Below are 18982 nucleotides of genomic sequence, written 5' to 3'. Positions count from 1 at the left end.
ACACTCACAGACTGTCACTCATCCATGGAGTTACTCACACACCTAGTCAGTCTTGCAAAGAATCAATCACACCTCGATTTCCTCAACTATATAGTTATACACACCTTACTTATTGGAACATATAATAACACATATTTACTCTGTTATACAATCCCTGATACAAGTTCACAATAATCCATACAGCCACTCACACATTCACTGGCTCTTATGCACAGTTATTTATATATGTCAACTATCACATGTACTGTGTTTTACATATGTACTTACTTTGACATGTAGCACTGAGATATCCATTCACTCACCAATACACTCATGCACACAGTCAACCGCCCATACAGATGTTTCCACATGCACTTTTGAACCCATACATCTAGTGAATCAACTGCTCACACATCTATGCACAGAGTCATACACCTCCCAGACACCCACACACACACTCAGTCTCCCATACAAATACTTGGGCAACTAATCAATAACCCATATAGTTAGTCATATAGCTAATGATCAACACATGCATCAGATTACAAAACAACAGACACAATGATGCACAATTTAAAACAGTTTAGTCACTAACCCATGCACTCAGTGAGACACATTTAATCACTCACTTATACAGTCAGTCATGCACCTACTAAATCCTTCATCCAGACACTTATACATCCACTCATTCTTCAATATGTAAGACATATTTTAACTTTACAGAAGCATACAGTCACTGGATGTTGTCATCAGTGATGTCATCAGTGATGTCATTTGAGATGTCATCAGTGATGTCATCAGTGATGTCACTGACCATGTCATGAATGATGTAATATGTGACATCATCAGCAGTGGATTGCAGGTGCGCGATATATAGTTAGTGCAACTAACTATATATGGAATTTCAATGGTTTTGTGTGAGTAAAATAAGGTTTTCTAAATGCTATTTCCTAACTATATATGGTCTATAACCTATGGTTTTTTCAGTGAATTTTCAAGGTTTTGTAAATGCTAATTCCTAACTATATATGGTCTATAACCTATGGTTTTTTCTGTGAATTTCATTGGTTTTTTAACAGCTAATATCTGTAGCTGTAAAATGTATTCTTCTTTAAATCCAAAAATATATTTTATATGTTTATGAATAATTTTTTTTTTAAATATTTTTTTTTCTTCGTTCCCGCTTCGCGAATCGGGAAGCTTCCCGTTAGCTGACCTTGATGCCGCGAAATAGACCGCGAGCCGGTAAACGTTTCTTTACCGCAAGTGCCGCGTTAGAAAACAACATCGTGACGCCTCCCGTCCGCATGACGTTCCACGTTGTCGCTTGATACGTCATATGACGTGCTACGTTAGCGAACTGGTACGCGAAGCGAGTGCCAAAGCGCAGGTTTCTGGAAGCAAACAGGGAGGCCCTGCAAAGCGCTTAACGTAAACACAGCAAGTCATGTGACTTGGTAATAACACTTTTCATTGGTTCATTTCACTTTTGGTTTCCTAATGATGTAAGACTAGGTCATATAATCTAAAATGAACACTTTTGATTGGTTGAGAACTCTTGTTTTTCCCAAATGATGAAAATCCCTCCTTCTTTCCTCACTCTGACTTTCATCATTGTGAGAGAAAGACCCTTTGTGATCACTGAGCAATGGCTTCTTTAGTAGCTTCAGCTGGTGCTTCCCCACCACCTCCACCACATCCAAGGAAGAGTGGACCACCTGCTCAAGTTGTAATTCAACAAGAAGAAGAAGAAGAGGAACAGGAGGACGAGCACGAAGAGAGGCAGTTTTTGCCTGAGCAGCCCAAGACGTCTCACCGGAAAGAAAACTTCATTTGGCAACTTTTTAAAATTCCCAAAGGTCAGAAAAAAGTAAATGCAAGATACGTAACTTGCCTTATATGTCAAGATAGACTGTCCAGAGGGACCGACAAAAAATACAGTTTCGGAAACTACACAATGCATCGCCATATGACTAGGTGGCATCCTAACAACTACAGTGCTGCACAGTTTCGGAACGACGTAGATAATCTCCCTATTATGGCCAGAAGATCTGTTGTACCGGAAGTAACGGGACCAGAGGGCAGGGAGATGGTGCCAAATATACAAATGAGATTTGGTGAAGTAAAACACACCTGCGTATTTTGCGATGGATTCATTTCCTACGGAGAAAGAAGCATCACTCTGATCAACAGAGCTATTGACTATCATATGCAAGTTTGTCCGAAACGCCCAAAATAATAAATACTTCTTTTTTTTGTTTTGTTGCTCCTGTTGAGCCCTTTACAATGAATCGTTTTCATTGCCCCCTCCAAGAAAAACCCAAAAAAATATAAAACTGTTCCGAAAAATTCAAAAACAGTAAAAAAATGTTCAGAAAAATAAAAAAAAAAGTTCTTTTCAGAACTACCTCCCCGTTATTAAAAAATTGGTACAATATTTGGAACTGTGCCAACCTCTATTTCTCTTAGTTCGCTTCCTAGTTCGCTCGCTGGTACGCGAACTGGAAGCGAACCAAAAACAGTAAGTATAAGGGAAGGAAACACACACTTATGTTAAAAGAAAGACAGCTATAGGGGAGTAAACTAGAGATACTATTACCCATAATCCACTACTGATGATGTCACATATTACATCATTCATGACATGCTCAGTGACATCATCAGCAGAGGATTGCGGGTTTTTTGGCAACATGCCTTATCCACGGTTTAATAACGCTGCCTTTTGCTTTATATAAGTTTTCAAATTGTATGAAATATATACCAATAGGTCTTTATGAACCTTTAGGTAGTGCTTTTGTTCATGAGGTCTGGTCGCTTCCATACACATACAGATGTTTCAAAGATGATCAAGAAGTTTATCTGAATGGAGAGGAATGCACTGAGACGCCAGATCATTCACTAATGTGTAGGCACATACAGTTACACGATTCATGCAACAAACACCGACCAAATATGGCTTGCGTGTTGCAAGGCACGCCAGTTCCTGCTATCATCCCCACGTTCAAGTTGTTGGAAAATGGTAGTTATTTGATGCTCAATAATGAAGATTGTTCTGAGTTAATTAAAAGTATTCCTTTTATCGTAACAGTAAGTGAACGGGTTATTTGCTGCAGAAATGTTCTATTTCCTCCCACACATGAACATAGGGAGTTTTCAATCTGGCCACAAATACCAACCTTGGGACACGTTTCAACGGCATGACAAGAATAAGAGCTCTTTTGTCTCAGAGAGAGGTGGCCTTGAGTTCGGCCCGTGAAACTTTCCTACTTCACATAGCGAACACCCGTACACAGGTTTGCCTTTCAATTTCAGCAACATGTTTCCGACTATCTTTAACGCATCCTCCACAAAATCCCTGGCACACTTTTTTAAAGTTGTTACCAGTGGTCTCGTGACTTCATTTGAGAAAATCTTTGGAGTCATCCCTGCTCCCTTTCATTCCATTTTCTCCACTCTGGTTCGTGGATTGCATTTTTACTTGCATTACCAGCGGACGCTCTTGTGCTTTTTTACATTTTTAAATATGGATGTCCCTCCTATGCAACCTCCGACCCTGCAGCTGCTGACACTGTTCCGCAATCGCATGCTAGAATATTATGGCACAATGCCGTTGGCGATATTAAGCACGGCATATGGATTATCTTTTCGGTTCTCCTACTTCACCTGTGTCCAGCCTGTATTTCACTGCCTGACCTGTGATTTCGATTGGGCCATTGATTTGTGTCTCTGCGGACCGGTTTCTCCTGACGTCGACTTTAATCAGCTGATGACTCCTATCATTACTCACGAGTTGATTTGTCCTGGCGAAAGGATTATGGCTGTGGCATTGATGCATGGACTACTTGGTCCCTGGAATTTACTGGCGGCAGCACAGTCTTTCTTGGAACACAGCTTTCTTGAAAACCCACCGAGCTGTCCTCTGATGGTGATAGAGGATCCGGTGCTGGGAGAGCACGTATGTTCTTTTCCGCTTTTAAATTGGATGGCTGAACTGTTTTCGGATGAAGACGGTGACTTCCTATTGGAGGCTGTTGCAGCTTATTTTGCATACACAGTTATGTCATAGACCTTTTTCATGTTTGATATGCTGAGTACTAGCATTTCATTGACAATTCATTGACTTATTTGTCAAGTTTTTATTATTTACCTTGCCTATTGGCTTAAGACTCGATAAAGTACTTGGCTGTTTTATTTTTCTTTAGCATTGAATTTTCCTAGTTTTTAATGCTTTACCTTGCGGACCGTCCACATATAAACTTGCAATCTGCTCTCATGAGATGGCACTTCTATTATCTTATTCAGTTCGTTTCCGGATCATGAGGAGGTGTCATCTAGGTCCTGGATATCTTTACACCGTGTTAAGTTAGCATGGGCTCATTACCGGTTTAAACGCCATTTTTCCTTTTTTGCAACTTCTGCACACGACACTTAGTTGTTGCTTTAGCTTTCCACCTAGTAGTTCATCGTGGTTTACATGAGAATAATATGTTATTGGTCTACTATCTGCTTTACTTGTTAAACTATATCTGTACAGCGAGTGCTAAAGTTTCAAGAACAACACGATACAGAATTGTTATGAGGTCTGATCTCCACGACTTCATACTCATAACATAAGTGCAACTTCTGCCAATTCTGGGCATGAGGCGGGTTTTATATTGCTTTGCCGAACACACATACACAACAGTTGATGCGGTTCACATGAAGAGAGAGCTGGTGTATGCTGATGTGATTCCTTCAAATCTAAGACACTAAAGTATGGACACGCCCTAAACCAACACAAAGAGACCTTCTTAGCAAATAATATAATATGTGTATTAGGGAGGGTGAGATATAAGCAGCCGCGGGCCGTGGAGGGAGTTACGATGGGGCAGGGAGGCGGGGAGGGGGAGAAGCAGGGTGGAGCCCTCTCTACCTTGCCCCTCCCCCTCCCCGCCTCCCTGCCCCACCGTAACTCCCTCCATGGCCCGCGGCTGCTTATAAGTGTTGCTAACTCTTATTCATTTACAGCATGTTAACATACTGTCACCATTCGCTTTTTATGTACTAGTAACTATGCTGGTAATTTTGCTACTGATAATATGTGTACTTGTATTCTCCACCCTGCTTCTCCCCCTCCCCGCCTCCCTGCCTCACCGTAACTCCCTCCATGGCCCGCGGCTGCTTATAAGTGTTGCTAACTCTTATTCATTTACAGCATGTTAACATACTATCACCATTCACTTTTTATGTACTAGTAACTATGCTGGTAATTTTGCTACTGATAATATGTGTACTTTTATTATCTAAGGTACTACGCCTGAGAAGACGGCATTAGTAAATAAACATTTCAAATACACATGTGTTCTTCTTAACTCCATGTTCTGGTTTCTAAGAAATATATAACGACCGACTGTTCATGAGTTCCACGTATCCTGAGGTACTATAAGTTCATATTCTGGATTGTCTAAACATTGAGAGTTTGTTATATCCAATGTGACACTGTACCTAGCTTGCTAAATAGTTTTTGATTACTAACGTGAGTTTTGGGACACCCTAATTCGCCGAGGTTCCAATCCTCTGTCCACAGTTCTGTGTGAGAACAGAAACCCTGCGACAGGGGCACCCCCGACCCTTGCTGGAGCTTCATCACACTTGCGATACAACTCCAGCAATGCGCCACCTTTACGGCACAGATACATCACGCATCTGTGCTGTTTTTGCCCCATGATGCGCCGCATTGTAAATGCAGCACACCATAGGTGACGGAACAGCGGCACAGAATGACTAACACATCCCTGGTGATGCGCCAGTCATCATAAATCTATCCCTATGCTTCTTATCTTGTTAGAGATGAACCGCCATATGTATCATCAAAGTTATTTGCATTTCCTAAATAGCGAACTTTAAGGAATAAATAGCGATTCTTTACCATTCCTAGTTTGCGATGAGCTATTTACTAATTAGCCGAATGTAGCCCAATGAAGCCCAATGTAGCCCAATGTAGCCCAAAGATGGCCGCCAGACACACAAAAAAACAAATGTAGCCCAAATATCAGCCAGATGTAGCCCAACTATAGCCCAGTGACAGAATGACCAATCAGCTTCGCAAACCTCCGTTACGCGAAGCGGAGCGCTGTTACAGATATATATCTTTTTTTGAACGTTAATTTCTCAAAATCCACTGGAGCACATATATTGAGACCTAGCAAAGGCACATCGGGCTACCAGTCCCTAATATTTTGCCAAGTTTCGTGCAAATCCATTCAGCCGTTCAATTATTATTTTTATTATTTTTTTTTGCCCCGCGGGGCCCTTTTAAAACCTCCAGATCAAACCTAGGGGGTCAGCGAGGATCTACTATGCCCCCTTATAGTTATTTCCCCCTTTGTTTTGACCTCCTCTTGTCTCTCGATCCTACCGAGAGACAAGATGGCGGCCGCTACGGACTGTTTGGAATGTTGACAGACGCCGGAGAACCAATCAGCTTCGCTTCACAAAGCTCCGTTGCGCGAAAAGTCCGCGAACCAGAGCGCTAACCGGTCCGCTGTTACAGATATATATCTTTTTTTAAACGTTAATTTCTCAAAATCCACTGGAGCACATATATTGAGACCTACAAAAGGCACATCGGGCTACCAGTCCCTACAATTTTGCCAAGTTTCGTGCAAATCCATTCAGCCGTTCGGGCTAAAAGTGAGGCCAACCGCCCTATGGAAAACTCAATGTTAAAAACACGTTTTGGGACCCCCCTTTTTTCTCGGCCCCCACTGGACGAACCCCCCCCAAATTTTCAAGGGCTGCTCAGAAACAAAATGTGCCATTTTCCTGAAAATTTCAGCCAATTCCGTCCACAAACGCCAAAGTTATTAGACATAGAATTTTCAAAAAACCCATAGAGAAAAAATCCTAACTATATATACCTACTGGCGACCGCCAGTAGGTAATATAGATATAGATATAGATATAGATATATGCAGTCCACAAGTTCCGGTCATGAAATCACGGGCTGTCATGGGCGGTCCAAAGTCAGGATACCGGCAATCCTCTGTATTAATACCACAAGTCCCTTTGTTCAAAGGAAACACTCGAACACCCAGGCTTCTTGCAGTTACATTTATTTGGCAAATGCATAAACAACACATTTCGCCATTACGGTTTGATCACGCTCGTAGCCCTATGCAAACCACCATCTTTAAATACACCTCTTAATTTGTCAGTAATAACAAATCACCCTTCTAGTGCAAAAATGTGCAAACCTGGCGGCCATTTTGGAATCTCATTATATTAAAGTCACATCTTGAATCCCACGTTGTTGAACAATTTATACAACATATTTGGAAAATTTAAATAACATATTCTGCGGAAATGTCAACGATCGCATAAATGAGCCCACAAAATACATATACAGCTCAACATGGGAGTGGGCCCAGATAATCAATTTTAGGCTCGTATTATCGCCCATAATTCATCATAATTAATATTATGTAAGTTCTAGACCTTAAGTGCTAATACGCATTAAAGAAAACAGTCCGTACCTCATTTTGATCTGCTTTCTGTCTCCAGCGCGTACATTGGCTGAAGCAACTGCCGATATTAATATGAGCAATCAGATAGGCTCAACATCATCACCCTTTTGTTATTGTTTACAACGGCAAAACAAATAAAGTTATAAATGGACAAGACGAATTTAAACCAATAGAGCCCAAGTGGGCTGAAGCGCATCTTACACTGTACAAAATGTATACAGCTACTGCACATACTTTCAGTTACAATACTGCCCAAGTGGGTTAATTCTATATACACAATAGTATACTCAATACAACATGTCCATGAATACTTCTGTGATGCCAGTGACTTGTCCAATTCTCCACCACTTGCAAAAAGAAGTGTCCCATCTGTAAAAAAACAAATATTATAAAATACTTAAAAACAGAATAGAATGCAGATCTAATGTGCCAAACCATTAATCAAACAAATGAATTGCTAATTCCTCGCTAAGATTCAATCCTTTGAGTGCCAGACTTTCTAAATTGTTAATATACCGGGATTCCAACTTTCTTAATAGCAATTCACGATTGCCCCTTCTCACACCCAAGTTCACAGAATCAATCACCACCATACGCACAAGTGTGTCATCCTGCATATGGTTCTCATAGAAATGGCGAGCAATTGTAACTGAAAGTATGGGCAGTAGCTGTGTACATTTTGTACAGTGTAAGATGCACTTCAGCCCATTTGGGCTCTATTGGTTTAAATTCGCCTTGTTCATTTATAACTTTATTTGTTTTGCTGTTGTGAACATTCACAAAAGGGTGCCAACACCCATTTTTTGTCTCAGATTTAGTACTTCTGATATACTATTTGTTTCAAGGATAAATCAGGACATATATACTATATGGCATGTGACAAGTGAGCTTTTTCTTGATTTCTACACGCTTTACAGTTATGGCAACACCTGAAACTAGGTGTACCCACAACTGTACCTGTTTCTTCTTTCATTACATGATTGTGGCTGAGTTCATCTCTCAAAGATCTCCCTTTCCTGAAAGTAATCTGAGAATTACTATTCGGATTCTGCTTAAGATGGTCATCGGTCATAAGAACATGCCAATGTTTTTTGAATATCCTCCGTACTTCGTTTGCCTGTCCTGAAAATGTAGTGATGAACCTGATACATTCTGTGCCCTCGTCTTCCTTCCTTGGATGTAGTAGTTCATTCTAGATTTCATTTCAACTATGGCAATAGCTTAATTGATAGTCTTTTTGCTATATCCTCTACTCATAAATCTTTGACACATGACAGCTTCCTCATTTTTGTAAGCAGTCATAGTGCTGCAATTTCTTTTGGCGCGTAGCAACTCTCCATAAGGGATACTATACACCAGAATCCGAGGAAGACTACTGCTTGCACTAAGGTTGCTATTGCCTGCTGTGCTCTTACGGAACAACGTGTTAGTCAGTTGGGTATTTTTGACTTCCAATAACACATCAAGAAATTCCATTGCGTCTTTACTGATGTGTTCTGTAAATTGTAAGTTCAGTGTGTTCCTGTTGAGTTTGTCAATACAAATTCTTACTGAGGTCTCATCCCCACACCATATGAAGAAGATGTCCTCAATGTATTGCAGCCACAGGGCCACGTTAAATTCTGCCATTTTGGTGACAACATGCTCCTCCCACCAGCCCATGAATAAATTCGCATAGCTGGGGGGCGAAGCAGGTTCCCATAGCTGTGCCCTGTGACTGCTTGTGTACAGTGTCATCAAAGATGAAATAGTTGTTCTTCAGACAGATTTCAATCATGGATACAATCATCTGAGAATGATGGAATAAGGAAATTGACCTAGTCTTGTGGAAGTGTTGGATGGCAAAAAGCCATTGATCATGTTGGATGCTAGTGTACAGACTGCTAACATCAAGGGAAACAAGAGTATACTTGCTTTCCCAATGTATCCCATTGATTATAGTTAAGAAATGGGTAGTGCCTCTTAGGTAGGAAGGTAAAGCCAACTACATAAGGTCTTAAATAATAGTCAATACATTTTGATGTGTTTTCCAATAGTGATCCTATTGATGAGACTATTGGTCGCCCTGGAGGATTACACATATCCATGTGTATTTTGGGGAGTAGATTATAGAATTGGGACACTCTGGTGGGCACAATACAAATAATTATATTCCGCCCATTCCATCACCCCTCTTTCTCTCCACTCCACAAGTGTCTCTCTTTACAAAGTGTTGGACTTAAGTACTTCTGCCATGTTGGTCTTGCAGTAATGTGTTGTATCATTCAGTTGTCTTAGACCCTCTTCCAGATTTTTCAGTTTGTCTAAGACAACCACTTTACCCCCTTTATCTGATTGTCGAATGACAATATTTTTGTCTGCCTTAAGACTATCAATAGAAGTAATTTGATCAAGTGCAAGATTTTTTCAATTACACTGTATCTTTCTGTATCAAATTTTATGTAGATCCTGCAAGACTCCCTTTAAAAAGACATCAATGGCCTCACATTGTACATTGGGCAGAAATACAGACTTGAGTTTGAATTTGCTCCCTGGGTTCACACCTAAGTCTTCACCCCAAGCCCCCCAATCAGGTGTTGAAACAATTTAATTTGTTTCTTCATTCAAAGCATGTAACATTTCTATGTCAATCATGTTTAAATTAATGTGACTTTCTCTATTACTCACAGTTCCTTGTCCTTTTGCTTTGTACAAAACCACTTTTTTAGTCTTAATTTTCTTGAAAACAGGAACAGATCAATTCTTGTTTGTGCATAATTCATGTTTAGTGACGGGCAAAATGAAAGGCCAAGCAAGAGGATCTCGATTTCATCCTGTGAAAGAGACCGCTGAGAAAGGTTGACAACAGTCATGTTTTCTGTTTCCTGCTCCTTGTTACCATTCCCATCGGAGCTTTGTCGGCGTTTGTTCCTCCTCTTTTTGGCTTGTTGATTCCACCTGTTCTTCCTCTGTTTCCTCGACCCCGTCCTCTCTGGGTTCCTCCATCTTGTTGAAATTCTGTCCTGTTTTGACTGATTAATTGGAACTGTAATAAAAAATTACTTGCTCTCTTCTGTGGATCACTTCCTATTTCTTGATTCATGCCTGAAGGTGAGGCGTCAGACAAATTACCATCTGAGATATCGCTCTTGCTAATCCTCTGGTCGCACCTCCAATACTGGGTACTGTAACACCTGTTCCAGTCTTTCTATCAAAGAGATGGTCATATTTTCTCTGGAATGTCAGAGTCTGCCCAGATTGATAATCTTTGTAATCACGTAGAAACTTTCTCTGTTTCTTGGCGGTGATTTCTTCTTCCAATTTGTCCATTTTAATCAACAAATTCTTTATATACTACTCTAAAGCCTCTTTAAACATGAGTTGACTGATTTCCAGTGTCACCTTATCAATTTTTTGCAGAAATTTGGCGCGATCTTTCAGTGCATATTTAACAAGTATCCGCATCACGGTCATTGAACACACTGATGAGTTGTTGGACCATTCTTCCAACATGTCTGTATCAGGGTCCTCATATGTAGGACTTGTAAAAATACAGAGACCCCTGGGGAAACGTTTCACGTCAATGTATCGCCGTAAGGACTCTGCTTCCCACCATTTAGATAACTCTTTTCTGTACAACTTTTCCAGCGTACTCACTAAGGCTTGTAAATTAATTTCTGCATTAATATTGGGTGTGGCATTCAATTCATTACTGCTGGGTTCTAGCTGTGCAAAGAATAGCTAATCTGCAGTCTGTTTTCTATGAGCTTCCAATCCACTTGCCATGTTTTAGATCTTCAAATATTTCTGCAATCGACCTGTGCGTGTACATAGGCTTTCCTGTCTGTTGTTAATAACCCACTCCCTTGCCTCTTGGCACACAAGCTTTAATGCAGTGCCCGTACGTAATAGCCGAGGTCACCGTACGCGTAATCAGGAGAACCCCAGACCGCATTCCCACAGCGCACTCCTTACCTCTGCTCCAGAGATCCAAGCCTTCACACTCGAGCCACTTCCAAGCTCACCGGTGACTGGCACGTATCTCACAAAGCAAGTATATTCTGCAGCAAATCAGGTGGTCATAAAAATACCATGACCTGTACACCGATGTCACAGCCAATTCGGGGGTCAGCCCAATTCTAGTTAAATCTGCAGTCCACAAGTTCCGGTCATGAAATCACAGGCTGTCATGGGCGGTCCGAAGTCAGGATACCGTCAATCCTCTGTATTAACACCACAAGTCCCTTTGTGCAAAGGAAACACTCGAACACCCAGGCTTCTTGCAGTTACATTTATTTGGCAAATGCATAAACGACGCGTTTCGCCATTAAGGCTTGATCAGGCTCGTAGCCCAATGCAAACTACCATCTTTAAATACACTTCTTAATTCGTCAGTAATAACAAATCACCCTTCTAGTGCAAAAATGTGCAAACCTGGCGGCCATTTTGGAATGTCATTATATTAAAGTCACATCTTGAATCCCACGTTGTTGAACAATTTATACAACATATTTGGAAAATGTAAATCACATATTCTGCGGAAATGTCAACGATCTCATAAATGAGCCCACAAAATACATACATAGTTGAACATGGCAGTTGGCCCAGATAATCAATTTTAGGCTCGTATTATCGCCCATAATTCATCATAATTAATATTATGTAAGTTCTAGACCTTAAGCGCTAATACGCGTTAAAGAAAACAGCCCCTACCTCGTTTTGATCTGCGCTTTGTCTCCAGCGCGTACATTGGCTGAAGCAACTGCTGATATTACTATGAACAATCAGATAGGCTCAACATCATCACCCTTTTGTGAATGTTCACAATGGCAAAACAAATAAAGTTATAAATGGACAAGGCGAATTTAAACCAATAGAGCCCAAATGGGCTGAAGTGCATCTTACACTGTACAAAATGTACACAGCTACTGCCCATGTCATGTGATCAAGGCTTTGTGCCGAAACGTTATGGCGACAGCTGAATAAAATGTAACAGCATCCAAGACAATTTGGTCCGTGTCTGTGTCCGTGCCGTTTTCTCCTTAGTGCTTGCACGCACAAACAGGATCACAGACTCGAATATAGCTGATGCCAGAATTCAATTTATTTATAACAAAGTGCTTGAACAGTGCATGCCTCAAGACGCGTTTCGGACACGAGGCTGTGTCCTTGCTCACTTGACAAACGGTGAAGCATTGACCCTGAATTTAAAACACTCATTTTGGCGCCAAAACGCTATGCCCATTCCCATCATGGACATAGAGGACATACTTTTAAAAGACAGACTGCTGTTACGAGTCATATTTATATCGAGTGCTGCCATAAATTCATGAATTCATTCAGTAAGTACATAGTCCGTAAAGATGCAATATTGTAACAGCATTTTGATGCGTATACACAGAACTGGTCTGATTCGATAAACTGCCCAAATGCACGGGCGACCCAATATATGATATAATAATGCCCATGCTGCTATAAAATGCATTTCTACGATAATGAATGCCAATCCAACTGTGCAAAAACCTTTTAGAAAATATAAATACATAAATATATCGTCATAAAATAAATAAATTACATATATACATATTTACAATATAAAAAACTTAGACATATGTAGAAAAAAGCGCACGGTCGAATGTTGTTACTAAAAGGTCTCTCATCAGACATATAGACAGAACTGTGCAAATCACGCTACAATATATAGAACTGCTAGTGCAATCTGTTGTGCATGTACACTTAAACAAGGAATAATGGCAAAACGAATCTAATTGACAAGTGGCCTGTTCTGTCTCAAATCAATGTGTCATTAAGGCGCCACTCTTGTGCCACATACCACAAAAATAAGAATAAAAACATTTTTTGAATTCTCACTTAGTGTAAAAGAGTGGAGAAAAGGGAATCATTGGTGTATGATATAAAAAAAAACTGTCATGGGAAATTGGCAACGGAAGCCCCTATTATGTACTGAATGTGTACCTGCATACCATAGGGGATAACTGTGTGCTTTCACCGTGCCTGATCTCAAGATCCTAGGTTGGTAATACCCTTGGATATGGATCCAACTAATAACATGTTTGATCAGGTTATTCCCAGTGCAAACCTCAAGATATAAAGTGACTGCGTGTGAAGCTGTACAATACAAATGTTCAAATACAGATTGTGTACAAAATGGAAATATTTCCACAGAAAATGAAGCTCTAAACAACTTCAGTCTAAAGGACAAGGAAGGAGCTAAGATACCTGACAATATTGAAAACCAGACCTAACCTAACTATCCCAGCCGGGACATGTGTATCTGGGACATAATAGCACTCAGATGTAAGCCAGGGAAATACTGTACAGGGTTTCTACAATTGATAAACGGATTATTTAGTTACAAGAAATTGTAAAGGTCCTCCCCTAAATTAAACCCCAATGGCGATTTGCAATCTAAATCTACTGTGTAGCGTGACTCCAATTGACGAAGTGCTCTCTCCCTGTTACCCCCCCCCTTTTGTTGAGGGCTACCGCATCTATAACAAAATATTGTAAACAATTTAGATTGTTATCATGGGTAGTCCTAAAATGTCAAGCAACCGGGTATGCAGGATCGGAGTTCACGATCGCTCTTCTGAATGCGTACGTGTGCTTGCAATTGGGTGCTGCCTACATAATACAAATTGCAACTGCATCTTAAGACGTACACAGCGAATTCTGTGCGTCAAGTATAATGTGCTTTAAGAGCGATAGGGACTTTGGAAAATTGGGTAATGTAGGAGGTCGTATTTATGCCAAATTTGCATGCTCGGCATGAGCTGCATTTGAAAAAAAACCTTACGTGGGGACAGCCAGTTGCCAGTGGAACTGGATTCCGGACTGTTCCTCACCAGTTAATTCCGCATAGAGTATACTCTCCTGAAGGTAACTGTTGGGGTTGTGGGGACAATTTCTCTCAGTGTATGATCAGTGAGTATAATGGGCCATTCTTTTTTGACGATATTCTTAATCTGCCTGGCCGGCCTGCCTGCTGTAACTTGTGATCAATCTAATCTCCCCTTTGCTGTTAGAGCATGCATCTGCCACATGTGTGTTCCTACTGGGGTCCAAAAGAGAGGAACAATTGAGGGCATTAGCTTTCCTCATGGCTATTTCCAGACTACTGGATGTGAAACCCCTGTCCTCCAATCTCATCTTGGCCTCCAATTGGCAATGCTGTCTATCCTCAATGGTGCTGCATGCTCTATATATTCATAAAAACTCGCCGTACGGAATACTAACAATAGTGTGTTGGGGATGAAAGCTTCCTGCGTGCAATATGGTATTCCCTGATGTTACCTTCCTGTATAGACATGTTTCGATATTCCTGTCGATAATCTTGAGTTGGATGTCAAGGAAGTTGGCCACCATAGCATCAATATTAGCAGTAAAATAAAGATTTAATGTATTTTCGTTGATCTTATTCACAAAACTCATTGCCTGATCTTTGGTCCCTCACCAAATGATGAACACATCATCGATGTATCGCCAATATTTCACCACATGAGCTGACGACAATGTAGCATGCTGTACCCTGAGGACATGTTCCTCCCACCAGCCAACGTGGAGCCCCGCGTAGCTGGGTGCGAAACATGCCCCCATGGCCACACCTCTCAGTTGTTTACTCACCAAATTGTCAAACCTGAAAATATTGTTGTGTAGACATTTGCTAATCATTTTGAATAACATTTGGTTGTGGCGGTACATATGGATTGGTCTTTTACCAAGGTAAAATTCCACAGCTCTTTTGCCGTCCATGTGGGCGATACTTGTGTATAAAGCGGATATGTCCATTGTCAAAAATAAAAAATCATCTGACCACTCACAGTTACTTAATAAATGTAGAAATTCCGCTGTGTCCCTGATGTAGGCCGGAAGGCTGGTCACAAACTCCTGAAGATAAAAGTCTAAATATTTGGAAGTGTTCTCAAAGGTGCTGTTGATGGATGACACAATGGGTCTCCCAGGAACTATATTGGGCAAAATGGGATGATCTTTGTTGAGAAACTTATATTCATCTTTGGTGATAAGTCCTTCCCTTTTCCACTCATTGATTTCATCCTTATATGATTTAACAATTGTTTGTACTGCTGCCATATTTGTTTTAGTGTAACATTCACCATCTTTGAGGTGCCGATAGGCCTCCTTAATATAGTATTTTTTCCCCAAAGAACGATATTACCACCTTTATCAGATTGATTAATGACGATGGTGTTGTCTTTTTTGAGTTTGTTCATCAGGGTTGAAAAGCTTTGCATTTGTTGGTTCGGTGGCCTTTGTTTTGCTTTGCTATTATGTGGCAATTTTCTTTAGAACCTCAATGACTCTGTCATGGTAAATGTCGATGGCATTGCGAGGCATGTTTGGTACCAAAGTGGGAACTGGTTTGAAAGGACTATGGCCTGTGCGGGATATGTTCACCTCCGCCTCTTCCGCCTCCTCTTGGGTGCTGCAGGAACCCTCATTGCTGTTTCTCAAACCATGTAATGTGCGCAATAACGATATGTCCTTGGCTTGTAAACCATCTGTGGCAATATTGCTGCTACTAGCTGAGTTTTTTTTCTGCTCAAGGTTGTTTTTGCTTGTAAAATACTTGCGTAGTTTGATCTTCCTGATGAATTTAATAACATCGCTGCGGGTGCTGCAATAGCCAAAGTTGCCCTCGGGGCAAAAGGACAGGCCCAAAGATAAGAGTTGTTTCTCAGCTTGATTCAAAACGGTGTCTGTCAAGCTCACTATGGTGTTTTCATCATTTACTTTTTCTTCCTCCAATATCGGTTTTGTTGCCCCCTTCCTCTTGTTGCCTCCTTCCTCTTCACCTTGCGTTCCTCCTCTGTTTATTGAGGCGTTTTGATTCCTAGGACGAAGGGTTTGCTTGCGCTGCATCCTGGTGTACTCTAACTCTTCTGCCAGTGTGAGTTGCCCCAAATCCTCTCTTTTTGCACCTGGGTTACTGTCGTCAGAATCTTCTTCACTGGGGGACTAAACTGGCTCCAGAGGTGGACAGATTCGAATCACTTGCTGCGAAATCTGGATTCCTTGCGATGACCACATTTCTACTGGAATCGCCGCTTTTCTGTTTACGCAAGTTATCGAATTTCCATGCAAATGTAAATATTTGCCCTGACTCGTAGTCATATTTGTCGCGGGCAAACTTAAACGCTTTTCTAGTTTTTATGGCGTCTTCCTGCTTCCGCAAACGATCTTTCATTTCCTTAGTACTTTTATCTATAAAATCCTTGTTGTTAACATATTCAGGTTTACTTAGTTCTTGGTTAATCTTAACAATCTCTTCCAAATTCTTAGCTCAATCTATCTTTGCATATTTGACCAAAAGGCACACAATCGCGCAAATAACCACTCCACGCATCAGTTAGCGTAAAAGGCCATTTATTAGGACAGGCATGACATTCAGCAATAAACATAACATCATTAACTTGAACAATCCCCCCAACATCCTGCCATTCACCCCATCATCCACTCACGTGCTGCACCAGCCACTCCCAATTCACACCATGACCTCTTTGCATCTCATTCACTTTCCCCTTTCACTTTCCAACTCCTCCGTCATCTCCATCCATCGCACTCCCATCTACCACTCTCCCCATCCTGCACCTGTAACCCCCTCCCTCAAAGGGTGATTCTGCCCGTCATGGACTCCCCACCCCTCCCAGTTCCCGCCAACGCCCCTATCTTGCCATCCTGTCCTAAACTGGCACATTGCCCTACTTGGCAATTACAACAAAAACGCCCACCTACCCCCTTTTCAGCTGTAGGGTGGGTGGGTGGTAAAACTAACTTCTTTCCCTGAGGCACCAGGGACAGGAAGAGGAAGTCATTCCCCCTCCTGTCCCCCTAAATAGCCTCCTAAACCCCTCCCACCCCTGACCTAACCCCCTAACTACTTCCTGCCTGTCCTAACTATCGCGCAAACACCCTGGGGAAAAGACTAGTCTGCCGACCTGCTTTCCCCGGGGGCCGCATCGCGCAAATAACCACTCCACGCATCAGTTAGCGTAAAAGGCCATTTATTAGGACAGGCATGACATTCAGCAATAAACATAACATCATTAACTTGAACAATCCCCTCAACATCCTGCCATTCACCCCATCATCCACTCACCACCCCATGCTCCACCAGCCACTCCCAATTCACACTATGACCTCTTTGCATCTCATTCACTTTCCCCTTTCACTTTCCAACTCCTCCGTCATCTCCATCCATCGCACTCCCGTCTACCACTGCCCCCATCCTGCACCTGTAACCCCCTCCCTGAAAGGGTGATTCTGCCCGTCATGGACTCCCCACCCCTCCCAGTTCCCGCCACCCAGGGAACCCCCGGAGGGCGGTTACCTGCCCCACCAAGCGTGCACCTTTCAAACTCAGTCTCTCTTACACCAGATCGATTCATTCCACAGATGGCTAATCAGGTCCCGCAACTCCATCAGGTAGAAAGCATTCCCCATGTGAGAAAGGTGCACGCCGTCATCTCGGAAAAGAAGTGGCTGCTCCAGCTGAAGCCCGACATGAGCCAGCACTTTGATACCCTTATCCGCACAAAAGAGTCTCATCGCCCGATTCAGTTTCCTGCGGGCCCTTTCCACAGCCGCAGGTTTAAGTGCACCCCTCCAAACCCTTCGTGGAACAAACTCAGTCCACACAATACAGGCGCCAGCCAGATTGCGTTTCATCGCTTCCAAATCCCTCTGCATCAAATGCAAAAGTGACACCCCCGATTGCTTCAGCAAGTCATTCTCTCCCAAGTGGATGATGAGCATGTCCGGGCAGCCCAGCTGTGACACTTTCCTTGTGAGCCATGGTAGCAGTTCTCCCCAACGCATTCCGCTCTTACCCCACCATTGTACTTCGTGATGGCTGCTCCTCAGGCCCAGGTTACGGCCGTACACCCGCCTGGCAGCGTATTTCTCCTCCCAGTGCACAAAAGAGTGCCCAACGACCCAGGTGACCGTCTTGGCCCCCGGCCCACGAACACAACCTACGAAGAGAAAGAGATTAGTACCCCAGCAGAACAAGAAAAACAACAACAAACAGTGCAGCCGGCCAAGCAGCACGCCCCACCCCTAAATTTACGCACGTAACGCTCACAGCACCGCGACCGCCATCGACCAATCCCCCGGATCTCCTCCCACGACCAACCCAAACCCGCCGCTGCAGTGGCCGCCCCAATCCGAAACGAGTGCGTGCCAAAACGCGCCGGGTCCCTGCCCAGCCGCCGCAAAGCCATCCGCAGAACCGCCAGCAACTGAGATGGCGTCAAGCGCTTCGGCGACGCATGCACAAAAATATCCCCTTTCAACCCCCGCACTCGACCACAAAACCCCAGCCACTCACGCACCGGGCACACACCCTCACACCCACTCTCCGACAACCATACCCATTTGCCCCGACCTAACTGGTCAGTCTTGGAACGTCCCAACCATATGCCCAAACGAACCCCATCAACACGCACATCCGCAAACATCCGACGCGGCGCCCCACGCGT

Source organism: Lissotriton helveticus, chromosome 2_1 (genome assembly GCF_964261635.1).
Source record: "Lissotriton helveticus chromosome 2_1, aLisHel1.1, whole genome shotgun sequence".
Taxonomy (NCBI): Eukaryota; Metazoa; Chordata; class Amphibia; order Caudata; family Salamandridae; genus Lissotriton; species Lissotriton helveticus.
The sequence above is the reverse complement of the archived record's forward strand: the minus strand, read 5'-3'. Positions refer to the sequence as shown.